Here is an 18,382-nt window from a genome sequence, read left to right as displayed (position 1 = left end):
GTAAGACATCATTGTAGATCGCATATCTTATTTTATTCCCAGGTATATTTATAGTTAGATAATGTTAGATTAAGATATATGCATGTGTTTAATAGTTAGATTAGATTATACTTAGTTGAATCATTTCCCGTTACATCTTATATCATCCCATCAACATTATCAAATCAATCCTCTCTGGGAAATTGGTCCCATTATCCCCAATCAGAGCCACTATACCAAATGGAAAAGGAGTTTCTTTCAAGGTCCGGACCGGGTGGTTATCCCCCATGTTGTTGCAGCAAATTTCGAGGCTTCAACATTTTGGTGCTAGAAGGAGGGCTTGACTATGAATGGCAAGAAAATTTAAATCAGAAAGCCATTCTAAGAGTAAAACTCCCTCACCATCACCTCCAACTTCTTAGTCACATTCCAAATCCCCAAATCCTAGGCATGAAGTTGTGAAGAAATCCTTAGAATCCACTATTGTTTTTCCAAAGAAATCAGATCAATCTTCTTCTACAGAAACTCCTGAAAGTCTTTAATCCATAAATTGCAAGGGATTTCCCTATCTCAAGAAGAATCTGAATTATCCCAAGCTAGTGTTTCTTCTCATTTTCCTTCCTCTCAAAGGTTAACTAGATCGCAGAGTGAAAATTTTAGGACTCCCCCATTTGAATTTCCTCTGCATCACCCTCGAAGGAAAACTAAGAAAACACAATCTAAAACTCATAGTGAGATTCTTTCATCATCACCTAAAACACCCTCATTCATTCCATCATCTTCATCACCAGAACAATCATCCACCTCACAACTCCAGATCGTGATTAACACTTGATCCAAAATGGATCTTGGATACTCTCTCTAAAATTACGCCAAAGATTAAAATCTTGTGAAGATCAAGCTTATCGGAGGAATCCTCATGACAATTGCAATTTGTGATCAGCGCAAATGAACGAGGATTGTCGATCAAGTGCACAGATCGTCGGCCCATGGTAACGCGCGCTCTCATAAATCGGAAAAGTCAGAGATAATTTCAGTCAACGGGGGACGAATCCAATATGCGATTAGTGACAAGTCGCTAATCGCATATCACAGGGCAAACCTTTCAAAGAAGGAAAGACCACAAGCTCCCAGACCCAAAATCTTATAAAATGTAATGGATATTGTTCTGATTCTGTCAGAAGCGGGGTTCCACAAAACTGGCAGGATATCGAAAGGGCTTCGAGCAGTAAGCGATTTCAACCGAGTCCCACCCGATGCCACACAGCAATTGCCACGCGTCTGGCGGAAGAGAGAGAAAATCGCTCACATCCGACAGGTAAACATCGAGCTACTTAACCACCTGATATGGACGATGACCATAGGATCTGGAGGCCCCAGATCAACGGCGGAGACACAATTTGATGGACAACCAGATTTGATGAGGTTATAAGGTAGATTGTGCAAAATTTGAAGTCCGAGATGGACAATGCGTTGGCGGAAAGTCATGTTTCACGGGCATTCTTGGAGTAATGGAAAAAAACGACTGTTCCAATGAACCTGACACACTCATCTGTTATGGAATAGGTGGCCACCTCCCTATGAGGCGTTATGTAGTTACTGTAATTGTCGAAAGAAGGGATTCGAATGGATAGAGGCAGGGAACCAGAAAGCCGAAAAGAGGAAATGAATAATCAGGAAACAGATGGCCTTAAAGCCACAGACTGACAGAGAGGAGAGGGGGCAAGAAAAGTGAGCAAGAAGCAAAGAGAAGAAATAAGTTAGGAGCTGACCTGAAGGTAGCACCGAGCAAGAGTTAAGACAGAGACAGAGAGAGTCAGAGATTATGTGTACTCCAAAAGGCTTGAGAGGTTCAAGCGAACTCCTTTGCATATCTGTCATGTACTGAGCCTCAAATTGGGCTCGTACTATTGTAATCAATAGAGATAGAGAATCAGTGAGGAGAGTCTGTGTACTCGAAAGGAGACTTGGGGGATCCAAGTACAGTCTTACTAATTTGTATCTATTGTGAGAGACTCAAATTGAGCTCACTATGGTAGAAACTCTGCTTTGAAGACATAATAGAGAGCCAGAGCCAGGGATGAGATGGTAAAGTAAGCCCATTGTGTTCTATGTAAACCAATGGAGTTGAGTCAAAGACTTGTAAAAGAACTGCTGCCATAATCCCAGAGAGCCTAGTTGACTTGACTAGAGCTCACGGAGATGTAGCCCAAGAGTTGTGGGTGAACTCCTAATTAATTTGTTGTTATGTGTGTGCTTTACTTGCTGCATTATTTACTATTCTTTGTATTTAAAATAGCAGCATAAGTAACAGAATTTAAAGCACTTAACAGTCGAAAATAAACACCAACATACACCTATATTTTCAAGCATTTCTTAATTCTGCATTGGTTAATCCATAAGACTTGGGAATATTCAAGCTTTGGAAGTGGGAGAGGTTCTTGTAAGTCAGACTATAAGCCTAAGTGCCCCATTTTCAGATCAGGTGGTATTAGAGCCTAAGATTGGTTAACCCCACCTTCAAAGAAGGTGATATCAGAGCTGGTTATACCAGAGCAAGTGGTATCAGCTCAGAATGCTTGATTGACAGAGCAAAGATTGCTTGTCCAAAAGGTGTTTGGGCAGTCAAGGATTGATTTTCTGATTGATTGTATGCTTGTGTGCAGACTAACTATTGTTTGAGTTTGCAGAGGTGAAGGGAAAGCTATTGATAGCTCAGTCCAGGAAGGACAAGAAGGAAGAAGGGCTGAAGGAATTCTTCTTATCCCAAAGGACCTCAAAGCAATCCTTGAAGCACAAGAGGTTTGTTGCAAAAGGTTGCTTGAATAAGTTCTTTATTAATCTTGTTTGAAGTTCTTTTGTTCATTAGCATAATGACAACTTCTACAAGTGAGTCCTCAAATTCTTCTTTCTTCACAAGAGTCTTTGATGAAGACATGAAGCAAGACTTGTCCACCATGACGGATATGGTGAGCGAAATGTATGAGGACGGCAGGAAGAGCATCATACTTAGAGAGCAGTTGAATTCCATGGAGGAAGAGAAGCATATGCTTTCTGGCAAATTGCAGGAAATGGAGAGGCAACTTCATATTGCAAATATGAACCTAAAAAGGATGCATGAGTTGGAGTCACAACTCTTTATTTTCAAAGAATCCTTGGTCAAGTATCAGCTTGAAGAAGAGGTAAACCATTCCAGTTTGTCTTCAAATTCCTCTGAGAATACTTGTATTGGTTCGTTTGAGAAACATACTAAAGGCATAGGTTCCAAGCTAATGTCCAAGATGGGCTATGAAGGAAAGGGCTTGGGAAAGCATGCACAAGGTATTTTTGAACCAATAATGGTTGAGGAAAGGCCTAAATATTTGGGTCTTGGCTATGGACAGTCTTATGGAGAGAATTCCAAAGCTGCCATGAAAGCCAGTGAAACAGTCCCAAGAAGGAGTTTCATTTCATGTCCTCTACCTCAGAAGTGTGAAAGTTGCATCCAAGAGGAATGCAATAGCTCGAAACATCAATTGCAGGATGTAGGTGTTCAGAAGCACACACTTGAACCAGAGAATTGGGGAGACTCTAACAGCCTTGAAGAGTTTGATTGTGTTCCAAAGGGAGCCACTTCTTCATTTGCTTCACCTCCTCTTGAAGGCAATAAAGGTGAAAGAGGCAGGTATAAATCTGGTTCTAAACACATTCCTTTTGATTTTGCAAAGCATGATGAATTTCCACATAAGTATGGGAAAATAGTTGCATATTCCTTTTGTGGTTTGGATAACCATGATGTTTCTAGATGTTAGAAGTAAATGGCTGCATACAGGAAGCAGAAGAAGGAAAAGGAGCAAGAAGCCAAAGGTCCATTGGACAAGGCAAATCATGCTATCAAGAGGATGCACATGCAGTGCACTTACTGCCATAAGCAAGGACATATTGCTGCAAAGTGTTGGACACTGAAGCCAACAATGCTTCCACCAAAGCTGAAGAAAGTGGAAAGAGAAAGTGGCAGAAATGGAAGTGAGGATTCCATGAATGATGTCTCAAAATGATTCACATGTTGATGCTGAAGTGCAGACAAAGGAAAGACCTTTGAAATGGATTGGTAAGAAATGGTTAGAGTTATTAGCCAATTAAAGATTGCATGTCTATTGATGCATCTGTTTGCATTTCTTTGTTGATGGAGTGCAAGTGGCAGGTTTTTACCAAGATGGTGAAGGGAAAAGGTTGAGTAGGAGACTCACTTTGTTGTTGTAACATTATGTTCATTTCAGCTTCGAAAGTACAGTGTACTTAAGCGAGGGTTGAAGGATGAAATGCATGCATGAGAATGATGTGCATGAACACAGGGATGCTGATGATTTCCTTGTATTTGAACATGTATGTGTAATTAACTTGCAGGGTTGATTACTTTGTTTTAAGTATGCATGTGATGTTGACTTGGGAGAAGTTAACTTGGTCTCCAAGATGGAGATAACGATGAAGTGTTCATCTTTTGAAAAAGAGTCCTAATGGTCTTTTTCTACATGCTTGACTTGAAGGGTCATTTGTTTTTAAAGGCATGTTTTGTGGGCTTGTTATCTAGTCCATCATTTGTATGCAGATATAAGACATGGAGGTGTTCACAAGATGTGAAATATGTTTCTTTGTTGAAGTAGGAGTTAGTCCATCCAGTTGTTGTTTGTAAGCCTATTGTTGTTAATAGTTGTTGTTGGCAGCCTTTTAAATAGGTACAAATGAAAGTTTTGTGGAGCAGATGTACTTCACATTCATTTGAGCCACCTTGGATCAAGGATCAAGGCAAAGAAGCTCAAACTACCTTCTATGACCGTTTCAGCCAAAGTTCTGTAGGAAGGCAAGGAGGAAGACAATTATTCCCAAGACGATAAACCCATCCAAGAAGGGAAGTGGTCAGAGACTTTGGTTCAGAGGCACTATGCAAAGGCAAGTAGAGGGAGGCTGAAAGAAGAGGGTGCTATTACTCTCATTTATTGCTCAGATCAGTATATCAGTCTTTTGGTGGACCAAAAGTTCTTTTAGTGGGAAGGCATGATCCAAAATGGATCTTAGATACTCTCTCTAAAATTACACCTAAGATTAAAATCTTGTGAAGATCAAGCTTATCGAAGGAATCCTCATGACAGTTACAATTTGTGATCAGCGCGGATCAACGAGGATCGTCGATCAAGCACGCAGATCGTCAACCCATGGTAATGCGCACTCTCACAAATCGGCAAAGTCAGAGATAATTTCAGTTAATGGGGGATGATTCCAATATGTGATTAGCAACAAGTCACTAATCGCATATCGCAGGGCAAACCTTTCAAAGAAGGAAAGACCACAAGCTCCCGGACCCGAAATGTTATAAAATGCAATGGATATTGTTCTGATTCTGTCAGAAGTGGGATTCCACAAAACTGGCAAGATATCGGAAGGGCTTCGAGCAGTAAACAGTTTCAACCAAGTCCCACCCGATGCCACACAGTGATTGCCACGCGTTCGACAGAAGAGAGAGAAAACCGGTCACATCGGACGGAAAAACATCGAGCTACTTAACCACCCGACATGGATGATGACCGTAGGATTTCGAGGCCCCAGATCAATGATGGAGACACTATCCGATGGACAACCATATTTGATGAGGTTATAAGGAAGATTGTGCAAGATTTGAAGTCTGAGATGGACAATGTGTTGGCAGAAAGTCATGTTTCGTGGGCATTCTTGGAGTAATGGAAAAAAATGACCATTCCAGTGAACCTGACACACTCATCCATTATGGAATAGGTGGCCACCTCCCTGTGAGGCGTTATGTAGTTACTGTAACCACCGAAAGAAGGGATTCGAATGGATAGAGGCAGGGAACCAGAAAGCTGAGAAGCGGAAATGAACAGTCAGGAAGCAGATGGCCTTAAAGCCATGGACTAACAGAGAGGAGAGGGGGCAAGAAAAGTGAGTAAGAAGCAGAGAGAAGAAATAAGCTAGGAGCTGACCTGAAGGCAGCACCGAGCGAGAGTTAAGACAGAGACAGAGAGAGTCAGAGAGTCTGTGTACTCCAGAAGGCTTGAGAGGTTCAAGCGAACTCCTCTGCATATCTGTCATGTACTGAGCCTCAGATTGGGCTCATACTATTGTAATCAACAGAGATAGAGAGTTAGTGAGGAGAGTCTGTGTACTCGAAAGGAGACTTGGGGGATCCAAGTACAGTCTTACTGATTTGTATCTATTGTGAGAGACTCAAATTGAGCTCACTATGGTAGAAACTCTACTTTGAAGACATAATAGAGAGCCAGAGCTAGAAAGTCGAGTGCTTCAGAGCCAGGGATGAGATGGTAAAGTAAGCCCATCGTGTTCTGTGTAAACCAATGGAGTTGAGTCAAAAACTTGTAAAAGCACTGCTGCCATAATCCCAGAGAGCCTAGTGAAGTTGACTAGAGCTCACAGAGGTGTAGCCCAAGATTTGTGGGTGAACTCCTAATTAACTTGTTGTTATGTGTGTGCTTTACTTGCTGCATTATTTAATGTTCTTTGTATTTAAAATATCAGCATAAGTAACAGAATTTAAAGCACTTAATAGTCAAAAATAAACACCAACATACACCTATATTTTCAAGCATTTCTTAATTCCGCATTGGTTAATCCATAAGACTTGGGAATATTCAATCTTTGGAAGTGGGAGAGGTTCTTGTAAGTCAGATCAGAAGCCTAAGTGCCCTATTTTCATATCAACACTGGTACTGGAGCACAAGCCTCCTCTACCCAATCACTTTCAACTACTGGAACATCTTCCTCTATACAAATACCCAGATGGCTCAAAGACCATGGACAAATCCAGGAGTTTTTCGAATGGCAGGACCATTACATCCACTACCTACATATCCATAACAATGGTTGCCAAAATTAAACCCTGATGATGGTATCCTTGCTGAAGAATACATAAATAGCTTCATGTTGTCCATAAATCTGAATGCAGTGGTAGAAGAAGATCCAGTTGTAAGATTATTCCCTTATAATTTACAAGGATATACAGGATCATGTTATTTTTCATTACCATCTGGTTCCATTAATAGTTGGGATGCCTTTCAAGAACAGTTCCTAACCAAGTTTGGAGATGACCGATCAACAACTACTCTTCTCAATGATCTCTCCAACTTGAAAGTTGAACCTAGAGAACCAATTAAGGACTTCAATTCATGTTTTAATAAGTTATTGAACAAAATCCCAACGACATCCAAACCTAGTGATGAAGTTCAAAATGAATGGTACATTTCTGCTCTTCCCTTAAATGCAACTATTTTTGTCGATAGGGCTGCCAAACCAACTTTGGCAGAAAATATGAAAGAAGCCATAGTTGTAGAAAAAAACATTTTAGCTTTAGATAAGAAGAATGCATTAGAAGAAAGAAAATCCAAGAAGGTCACTTTTAGGGACAAATCCAAGAAGAAAGCACCTAAAGATCCTTTTGATCTTGAAGGTCTACAAAAGGTCCTTAAAACCATGTCCAATGAAATGGTCGACATTAAAAAGCAGGTAGTTGAGACTTCTTCAAGGAAAGCTTACAGACCTTACAAAAGAAATCCTTCCTCTGATCCTAAACCTCCAAACACAATATCAAATGTTGAATCAGATGTGGAGGAGGAAGAAGTATCAACAGCTGAAGAACAAATTGATGATGAAGAGGTAGTTGAACTACAAGGGATGTGGGATTTCATTCTTCCTGTGTCAGATAATGAAGAATCATAAGAACCATTACCTGTCGCAACTAGGAGCAGGAGCACTATTGATTTTCCACAAGCAAATCAAAAACAGAAATCATCAACTCCAGATCTCAAAGATAAAGCAATAGGTATGAAATCTTCTCCCAAATCCACTCAAACAAATCCTCCTCAATCAAATTCTTCACCCTCGGTCAAAACCCTGCTAGTATCTGATGAAATGAAATACAACATCGTCAAAGATATGAAAAATACTAGAGCTAATATTACATTCCATGAGCTTTGAAAATTAAAACATCAACAGAAGCTATTTCTCAAAGAAATAAAAGCAGTCCCCACTTCTCCTCTTCCCTTTGTTGTAATCTCTTAGGCTGCTCAAGAAATGTGTAGGCCTCCCAGTAGTTCATCAGATAAAATGAGTTCAATCGATATTGCTTTAATAGGTGGTAGATATAAATCCCATACACCTCCATTTCTTTTAACTTTTGAAGTCTTCAATAAGAATTTACACAATTGTTTAATAGATTCTAGAGCTTCATCCAACATTCTACCAAAAAATGTTTATGCAAAATTAAACGAGGAACCCCAAAAATTTGTTGTTCGAATTATGCAGATAGATCGATCTCAAGTCAAAGTTATAGGAGAAATCAATCAGGTCACTATTAGACTCTCATGAAACCCAAAAGTATGTTAAGTAATTGATGTTCTTGTCACTGATATCCCTGAATTCTATGGTTTGATCCTTAGTAGAGACTAGTCAGAAAAGCTTCATGGCTATTTCGCAACAGACTGGTCCCATATGTGGCTTCCTTATAATGGTAAGCCAAATCAAATAAGGGTCGACCGTGAAAAACATTTAAAGTATATCGTCACAGAACTAGAGGGAGAAAATGAGCCCGTCACATACAGTAGCAACATCATTGGAAATTATTCAGTCGAGTCATTCCTAGGAAATTTTAATGCCCATACATCACCCTTTTTGGAATATTTTGTTAAATCACAAGTCAAAAACTATTCTCAAACAGATTCTTCTAAATGTATCAATTTTGTAGATAAACCTATATTTGAGTCTTTGTTTTGGAGATTATATTTTGATGGGTCTAAATCTAACTATGGAGCTGGAGCAGGTTGCATATTAGTTAGCCCCGAAGGGGAAAAAACTATGTTAGCATGCAGACTTGAATTTGAATGCACAAATAACACTGTCGAATATGAAGCATTAGTTCAAGGGTTGTATAAAGCCATCGGCCTTGATATCAAATATCTTCAAGTGTTTGGAGATTCGGAAATTGTAATTAAACAGGTGAGGAATACTATACATTATCTCTCTGGACATTTGAAACATTATCAATCACTAGTCCAGGATCTCACCTCACATTTTACAACATTCAACATTTCCTCGATTCCAAGACTTCAAAATGCAAGTGCTGATCTTTTGGCTAACATTGCATCCAAGCTCATTCCACCAGGAGATTATAGTCATGATCGCTTTTCTATAGAATTAATTTTTAGGCCATCTATTCCTGATAATATCACCAATTAGCAAGTTTTCAATAATGATCCAGATATCATAAATTGTCTAACATTCGATGGCTCTTATGATGACCAGATAATAGAGGAAGATCAGCATGACAACCAGCTTAAGCAAGAAACGATTGCAAATTCCATGCCTAAATATGTGATTAAGCTGGAAGATTTATACGATTTCAAGGACGGATTCAAGAAACATACTAACTGAAATCTTCAAAGTTCAAATTTAAGGTTTGAATTAGTTAATCTTGGAACTGATCTTAAACCTCAAAATATTAATCTGGGACTTGGTCTTACATCTGATGAAAGACTAGCCTTTATGCATTTGTTAAAGAAATACAAAAATGTTTTTGCTTGGAATTATGAAAATATTAAGACATATGATATTTCCATCATTCAACATATTGTTCCAATGATATCCAATGAAAATCATGTACAACAGAAGTTGAGAAATATTCACCTGAATTTAGAAAATCAGATCAAGTCTAAATTGAATAAACTTCTCAAAGCCAAAATAATTTTTCTTGTCAAGCATTCAAGGTGGGTTTCTAACATAGTCCCAGACAGAAAAAAGAATGGTGATATTTGAATATGTATAGACTTTTGCAATCTCAACAAATCTTGTCAGAACGACAATTTTCCATTACCTCCTATGGAACAGATACTGCAATCAGTTGCAAGCTCAGAGTTAATGTCTTTTCTGGATGGTTTTTCAGTTTATAGCCAGATTCTCGTGCATCCAAATGATCGACTGAAGACCACATTTCGAACCAAATGGGGAACATATGCTTACCAAAAGATGCCATTTGGATTAATCAATGTTGGTGCAACATTTCAAAGAGCCATGGATATAGCTTTCAAAGGTTTGGTAAATAAAACAGTGGTAATTTATTTAGATGACATAACTGTGTATTCAAAAAATCGTAGTAATCATTTAAAGGATTTGAAACAAATATTTGAATGTTGTGAGAGATATGGAATTTCTCTAAATCCCAAGAAATCTTTCTTTGCTTTAAGTGAAGGAAAACTTCTTGGATTTATTGTATCTAAAGAAGGAATTCACATTGATCCTGATAGGATAAGAGAAATTTCTGAAATCTCTTTGCCTCATAATAAAAAATCCATGCAATCTTTCCTAGGTCAGATAAATTTTGTCAAAAGATTTGTCCCTGAATTTTCACGAATTGTTTTACCCCTCCAATCTATGATTAAGAAAAATTCTATTTTTAAATGGGGACATACTAAGCATGAAACTTTCAACCTTATCAAAGAAGTAATCATAAATGCTCCCTCTTTAGCAACTCCAAATTTTTCTAATCATTTCATTTTATATACCTTTGCTTTCGAGACATCATATGCAGCTATATTGACACAAGTCAATCATGACAAAGCTGAAGCACCAATTTCTTTCTTTAGTTCCAATTTGTCGAGGTCTGAATTAAATTATTTGGATGTTGAAAAACAGGCTTTTGCTATTTTCAAATCAATAAAACATTTCAAACCTTTTCTTCTCAAAACTTGCAATAAGGTAGTAGTTCCATTCTCAACAGTGAGAAATTTACTACTGCAAAAAGAAGTAGGTGAGAAAAGAGCAAATTGGGTAGCAACACTGCAAGAGTATGACATTGAGATCAGACCAGCTAAAATTGTTAGAGGTCAAGGTTTTTGCAAAATGTTAGCAGGAGCATCCAACTTACCAGCACTACAAGATTTAGGTGATGATATACAAATATGTGAGGTAAGCCTCAACGATACTTGTTGGGCACGGGATCCCCCAGGGCAGTTTTGGGGCTCAAAGCCCATATTTTGGTCTAAATTTTATAAAGACTCCGCATTTTGTGGTCACGAAGCGCATAGATGTTAAAGAGTCATTTGGTTTTTCGCCCTTATTTTGATAATGTAATGTCAGTTGTAAAATATCTACCCATGGTCCGCGAACCATGGGATTGTATAAATAGATCTAAGCTCTAAGTAGATAAATCAATAATGGAAGACACAACATGAAGAATGATATGATGTATGAGAGATAGCTCTGAGTAGAAGTCTAAGTTTTGGGTCGTAACATAGGTAGAGGCTTTGCATGTGAGTGCGCAGAGGCCTAGAAGTTGACAATTGAGTGCGCGGACCCCTGCAGCTGAGTGCGCAGGGCAAGTCAAGTCTGTAAGCATCTAGAATTATCAATAAAGAGAAGTATTCTATAATTTCTACGTCTTTATTTCTTGTTTATGCATCTGTTATATTGGGTATGAATTTCACTTCTAATGCTTATATGATGCATGAATGTGTATAATTGTATTAGTTAAGTGAACGTAAGTAAGAACATCTGTTTACACGAAGCTAACTAAGATATTTAAATAAGATAAGTGAGATACTTAGCGTATTTTGGGAAATATCACAGTTCATTGCCCTAGCAGCGCGAAAGCATATCAGCCCCTGGTTAGGGTTGCACGGAAGCCGATTGTAACATTTCGCGAAGGTATTGAAGGGTAGAATAGAGGGATAAGCAACCTGCACGAAGGCAGGTATAGTTGGAATAAACCGACATCACATCCATCTCAAGGGGTGTGGAAACTCGGTTCCAGTATCTCCCCATATTGCTTCGGGTGAGAATTCAGTCCGCGCTCCGCAGGCTAATGCCGAAAGGGCCAATAGTGTAGGTATTTGTTTAACTAACTAACTCTGAACCTGGGTTAGGCCCCCACAAGCCAACAAATGGTTCTATTGTTGGGACTGGAATCTACATGAGAGATGTGTGATGTCGTATCACTGGAATCCGATTAAGAAAGAAATCGAAGGCTGGTTGGACATAAGGATTCACGAGTTCGCAGAGTAGGAGAACAAAAACCCGCGACTATCAAAAGAACAGTGGTTGGACCAATACCTATATATGGAGATCCAGAAAATATTTTTTGCCTCTTTCCCTACTAAGCTATATGAGTGGATTACGAAGCTAGCAAATAGCCAAGGAAGTTGGAAACTTGACGGTCCTATTGTGTGGACCCCGGAGCTAGTGTGAAGGTTGGAAGCATCAGGGGATAAGATCGCACATGTCGTCGATCATTTGCTCGATCACATTATAGGAGGATTTTTTACTAAGTTCGCGGTTGACACCTCAGTCAACTATAGCGAGGCAGAGCGACGCTTTTTCAAAGGACCGCGAGGTAAGTACATAAAATCTCTGAATACTTGGATTAAAATGTTGTTGTGCGAAAAACGGGTTATGCAGTTACCTTGATGTTTGGGACTACGCAAAGTGGAAAAAGTTACAGAAACGAAGGAAATAAGGGTTTGGAGTATAGCCCCTTGATTTCACCACTGCAAATGGATGAAGAAGGGATAGCGAAATTCTCTCCGTGAAGTGTTATTCAATTGATAAGACAGGGGTTTCCACGAATACCACCTCCGCCCACACCACCTCCATCTTCATCACCATCACCTCCAACTTCACCCATACCACCTCCACCACCACCGTGATTCAGTATGGCAAACACAGTGAAGTTTCCTTTATTCAAAGGCTTGGGAAATGAGGACCCAAACCAATTATGGTTCGTTGTGAGGGATGTATGGGAAGTGTTGGCATTATTATACAAGTATTGTCCTTGATGGCAAATCTTCAGGTTAACTCAGTTTTGATAAGAGGCTAACAGGAATATTCAGAGGCAATAGGGCAGTGGTATAGAGGATCAGGAAGATGGAACTAAGGACTATTGATCAAAATAAAGAAGTTGAAGGAAGAAGATGATGTAAGAGCAGTTTAAGAGATACACGTAGGTTCACTTAGTCCAAGCACCATATACACGCAGGTATTCAGAACAGAAAAAGTGTATAACGTACACATGCACTCCCACAGAAGGCAAAGCGCGTACATGTTGAAAAACCATGGTTTTGGTCCGAGGTATTTTGGTCCAAGGTATTTGGTCTGAGGTATTGACCCTAGGTATTTGGTCCAAGGTATTGGTCCTAAGTGGTTTGGTCTGAGGTATTGACAGAGGATCTGAGTATATAAGGAGGAGAAGATCAAAGGGCTAAGTGCACAAGTAATGAATATCTTATGAAGTGTTAGATCAAAGGAAAATATGCATGTTATGGGTTTTTGATGCTTTGCTTGATCTAGACTAAATAGGAACCTGAGCGTGTGATGATGGATGAGATCTGTTAGCGCTTGAAATTTCACCTCAAGCTGAGAAAGGTAAACTCCAAGGCAACATCAAACCACTTAGCCTCGTAGCTAGCCCTACGGGGCAGGAGAGGGCTCTCTCCGGTCAATCTCAGTAAAGATCTTCAATGGGCGAGATGACCAATAGGAAAACACTGATTTTAGGCTAGTAAACTGATCAAAAGGGTTGATTTGGGATTTTTAGGGTTTTTGGTGGCAAATTGAGGAGTGGCAATTTTGGGTGCGGGGATTGGACACAGTTTCTGCAGAGGGTTCTTTGGGGCGAGATAGGTGACAGTATCGATGCCTTAGATTGAGGTGAATGGATGGGAAAGACAGGTGAGGAGCTAAGGAGAGCAAACAATAACTTTGAATTCTCCTTAAACAGTAGAAAACATTGAAATTAAACAAACTTAAAAGCAGAGCATGACAGGCATGAATTCTTACTTTAACACTTCATTTGTTTAATGTGCAGAAGTAAAAGAAAGGAAATGAGTCACATAAAAAGCTTACAAGTACATTGAGAAACACACCATCAACACATGAGTCCACAAGAATCCCAAAGAGGACTGCAAAACCCTGGTCTTCGTTAGCCAAAAATTGCAGAGATACAGTGAATAATACAATGATAGCTTATCCCTCAAGAGTCCAACCATGAAAATGAGCAAGAAAGTACATAATATAGATGATCTAACCTCTTTCCCTGCCTCCATGGGTCGAGCTCACTATCCTAGGAGCTGTTTCAACCACTTCTAAACTAAGCACTACAAACTAGGCAGTCAAAACAACTTGCCTCTATAAGCTAGGAAACCAATTCATTCATTTAATTTTCACCTTTTTCATGAATGAATCTTCTAGAAGAGGTACATAAGAGTAAAAGTGTCATAAAAGTACATTAATTACATAAAAGAAGATAATAATCCACCCCAAAAAGTCAAACATGGTCAAACTGCGTTTTTCTGAGCTGTACACTGAAATTTGGAGAAATTTGCCTGGCGGGTCGCGCGCCTCTGCCTGACGGGTCACGCGCCTTTGGGACCACTTTTGGGGCACTTCTAGGTGTCAAAATTGAGCAAGAGTAGGCTTGTTGGAAAGGTATGTGAGTCTACTTTCTAACCCAACTGGAATTTCTGAATTTGGTTGTCATTTGCCCCTCCAAAAGTGCAATCTCCCAAGACTGCTTTCTGTGTCTCAAAAATGTGGCAGAAAGTCATTTTTTGCTCCTTTTTTGACTTTCTGGAGGCCCAAAACTTCATAAAATCTCAAGTCCATTGATGAGCATATGTAACTTCTCATGAAAAATCTGGATATGTTGAGTTTTTGCAAAATGGAGTTGCCGGGATGAAGGTTCGCGCGGGGGGTGAGACCCGTTAATGGACAAAAACCTGTAAATTGCCTGAAAAATCAAAATTGACCCAAAATTCTCAAAATTTCTTGGGATTTGTGTTGTGGCTGGGCTATTTAGTGCCTTGCTCCTTCAAGGAAGCCTCGGCCAAGATGTGGAGGGGATCGGGCCTTTTTCTCCTTTTTTGTGCCTTGGCCAACCGCCTTTGGAACATCTTCATCTTCGCCTTGCACACGTGCATCCGCGCCCAATAATGGTTCTTCATGTTTCTCAACAATTTCTTATCTTGGTTGGCCTTAGCCAACAGCCTCTCCAAGTGATCATTGAGCCGGATAAGCATAGACTCTTGCAAAACTCATAACAAGACATATAACGGAAACATGATACTGCCATTGGACAAGCCTACAAATTGGTCAAAGAGGTGGGCTCCTCTCTCTTATGATGGCCACCCTTTCCACCCTCATGAGGCCTCCTCTGTACCTCAATCTCTGAAGCTGATGCCTGGTCATCACTCTGCTCATAGGTTTCGGTTTCTGACATTGTTTAAGGAGCAAAGTGGCCAAAATGTATTGTTGTTTCTGCCTTGCAAAATGCTGATCTATATGATGTTTCAAGGGGACCAGGAGCACGAGGGGAATGTTAGGGGAGGGATACTTTTAAAGGGAAAATGGGAGTAAATATATAAAACAGGGATTTTGGGGAAAAAACCTTGCAAAATCATTGTATATGCATCATTATATAAATTGATTTACAAGGATAGTATGAGAGGTAGGGTTAAGGTTTAATTTTTCTTTCTTAGGGAAGAGGGGTAGGGTTTAGGGCTCTTCACAAATTTGGAAGGGAAATTTACATAGAATGATAAGGAATATGAAATGGGAGATGGGAAAAACTGATAACAATGGGATACCTCAAAACAGCATCATAAACCCTAGCAATTTTTACAACTTCAAACCAAAGCACAATGGAGTTTTTCACTTGCAAATGGAGACTTTTACAAATACAATCATGACTTTCTTGAACTGTAGCAAGCAATAATTTTTCATGATGGAGGGCCTACCTTGCAAAATTTGGCAATTCGTGGCTCCTTGGTGAATTTGCAGGCGGTTTTACAAAGAGGGCGCTGACGGGTCGCGCGCCTCTGACGGGTCACGCCCATTATAGTTTTGCACTAGCGGAGGGCGCTCAACGGGTCGCGCGCCTCTGACGGGTTGCGCGCCTGGTCTGACGGGTCGCGCGCCTGTCCAACTCACAAATTTCGCCCAATCTCTCTTGCAATCACTTGCTCTATGACTTAGATGCACAATGAGGCTCGATGGAGGGAGATTGGGACTTTTATAACCTTATTTGAATTAATTTCATGCCCAAACCCACTTTATAATGTTTTTCCTTGACACTTTATAAAATTGACCATTTTGGTTTCCTTTGTACTGAGATTGACTCATTTAATGCTTTTGCTCGATACTTTTTGCAGGGATATCATCTGAGGGATCTTGGCAAGGGAGCCAAGGTTACATGCTATCCTTTGAAGCCTTTTGAAATTTTACCATTTTTTACAAAATTTTGAGAAATGACCTTGGCAAATTTTGAGAAATGACCTTGGGTTTAAAAACAGGGTTTTTAAATCCAAGGTGAAAATTAACTGTACAAGATGAAATTTTTCAAAGAAACACTTTGAAAAACATCCCTCTGGCTTGTTGGGCACCTATTGACCTTCAGAGACAATGACCTTAAAGACAAACTTGACCAAAACCCTAGACCTAGAATTTGACTTCAAGACAAGACAAGTAAGTTTGAAAGAGTCTAAGGACTGAAACAACCTTGATCCAGCAATGCCAAGAGGGGGACAAAGACACCAGCTCCTCCATCAGGGTTATGGCATGCCTAATGGAATGCAAAAATTGACACTGATGAGACACATACTTATGCAAATGCAAAGAGTTTTGATCGCTGATGGAGGGCTACTAGACCGACTCTAACAAGATCTAATGATGGATCAGGATCATAATGTCTTATCATTATGTGATCTGATAATGGATGGGCTAGATCTAATTGCTAACACAAGTTTTATCCTTTATATGTGATGATCTGGGTATGTCTGAAGTCGAGAATTGTAGTGAAGTTACAAGTAAGTATTTGCAGATCTATACATTGCTTCTCTTTGGTGAAGGTGCGTATACATGTTGGTTCGGCTCTTCCAAGTAGCGTATGCAAAAGAAAAGCTTGATGTTTAGGGATGACTGATCTATCAGATCAATACTACTATTTTGCTGATGTATTACTGTTGTTTGTCAATGATGTCTTCTTAGATCTGAAAGTAGAACTGAATGTATAAGGAAATTGAGTCTGATTGATTGATTGAGTGAGAAGGAAGGGTGATCCTTGTTGCTATCTGTTCAGAACTCTATAATATGACAGTAGATCTTAAGAATGTCACTGATTGGTATAGTTTGTGGTTCAGAGGTTTTATGATTCAATATATTTCGAGTTATACACAAGTTGGGCAAAAGGAAGTAGCATATACACGCATGTTTGCTTCATTAAAGAAGTGTATACATTCTGACACATGCCTTTTGAGGGTACAGTTAGTTTTGGTTGTTGATGTAGTGTTCTGGGTTCAGATCTGTGTATTGGTTACAGTGATTTGTCTATTCCAGTTGATTGGTTGAATTTGATTAAGTTTGAATGAATGGTTGATTTAGTTGTGCCAGAGGTTCTGTGATTGTTTGATTTAGTTGTGTCAGAGGTACAAAGGTTTCAATGATTGATTGTTTCAGTTATATCAGAGATTGATGATTGGGTTTCAGTTATATCAAAGATTGATGATTGGGTATGTAAAATTGAATGCATAAGGAGGTTGGTATTTGATTGATTGATTATATAAGTGAGAAGAAGTGATCTTTGTCGTTGGTTGTGTAAAGCTCTATAAGTTGACAGTAGATATTCAGTATATAGTTGGTTGGTACATACTTGATTCAAAAGTTTATGTTTGCAGTAGTTTTCAAGGTATACGCGGGTTTGATTAACGGAAGTAGCGTATACACATAGTTTGGGTTCAGCCAAGTAGCGTATACACTTTGATGCATGGTTTTTGAGGTTATAGCTGGTTCTGAATGATGATGCAAGGTTCTATGTTCAGCACAGTGTTCTGGTGTCAATGATCTAATTGTTCAGATTAACTGAATGTTGGTTGATGCAGATGTATTTGATGGTTGTATTGCAGTGGTGATTAATTTTGAGCTTCAATGTTGTTGATGGGTCCAGTATGAAAATTTGATGAAACATGGCCTTCAGATTGTGGGGATGTGTTCCAGGAGTATCCAGTCTAAAAATTTATGACAAGTGGTCCCTGGAGGAAGAGAGAAGGTCGTAGCCTTCTATAGGCCGGCGCCTACGTACTGGTAAACATATCGGCCAATACAAGAGCCAAGGGGTTGGAGCTTCCTTCTATTAGCAGCTGGAAAACAAGTGAAAGTTGGAGCCTTCTATAGGTCGGTGCCTACGTACTAGTAAACGGATCGGCTAGTACAAGAGCTAGGGGGTTGTAGCTCCCTTCTAGTAGAAGCTGGAGTACGAGAGAAGGTTGTAGCCTTCTGCAAGTGGGTGCTTTCGTACTGGTATGAGTCTACACTAGTACAAGATTGTAAATATATTTTCTTATTATTAAAAGAAGACAGA

Source organism: Pinus tabuliformis, chromosome J (genome assembly GCF_031772625.1).
Source record: "Pinus tabuliformis cultivar Carrire ecotype Pingquan chromosome J, CPIR1, whole genome shotgun sequence".
NCBI lineage: Eukaryota > Viridiplantae > Streptophyta > Pinopsida > Pinales > Pinaceae > Pinus > Pinus tabuliformis.
Note: the sequence above shows the minus strand (reverse complement) of the source record.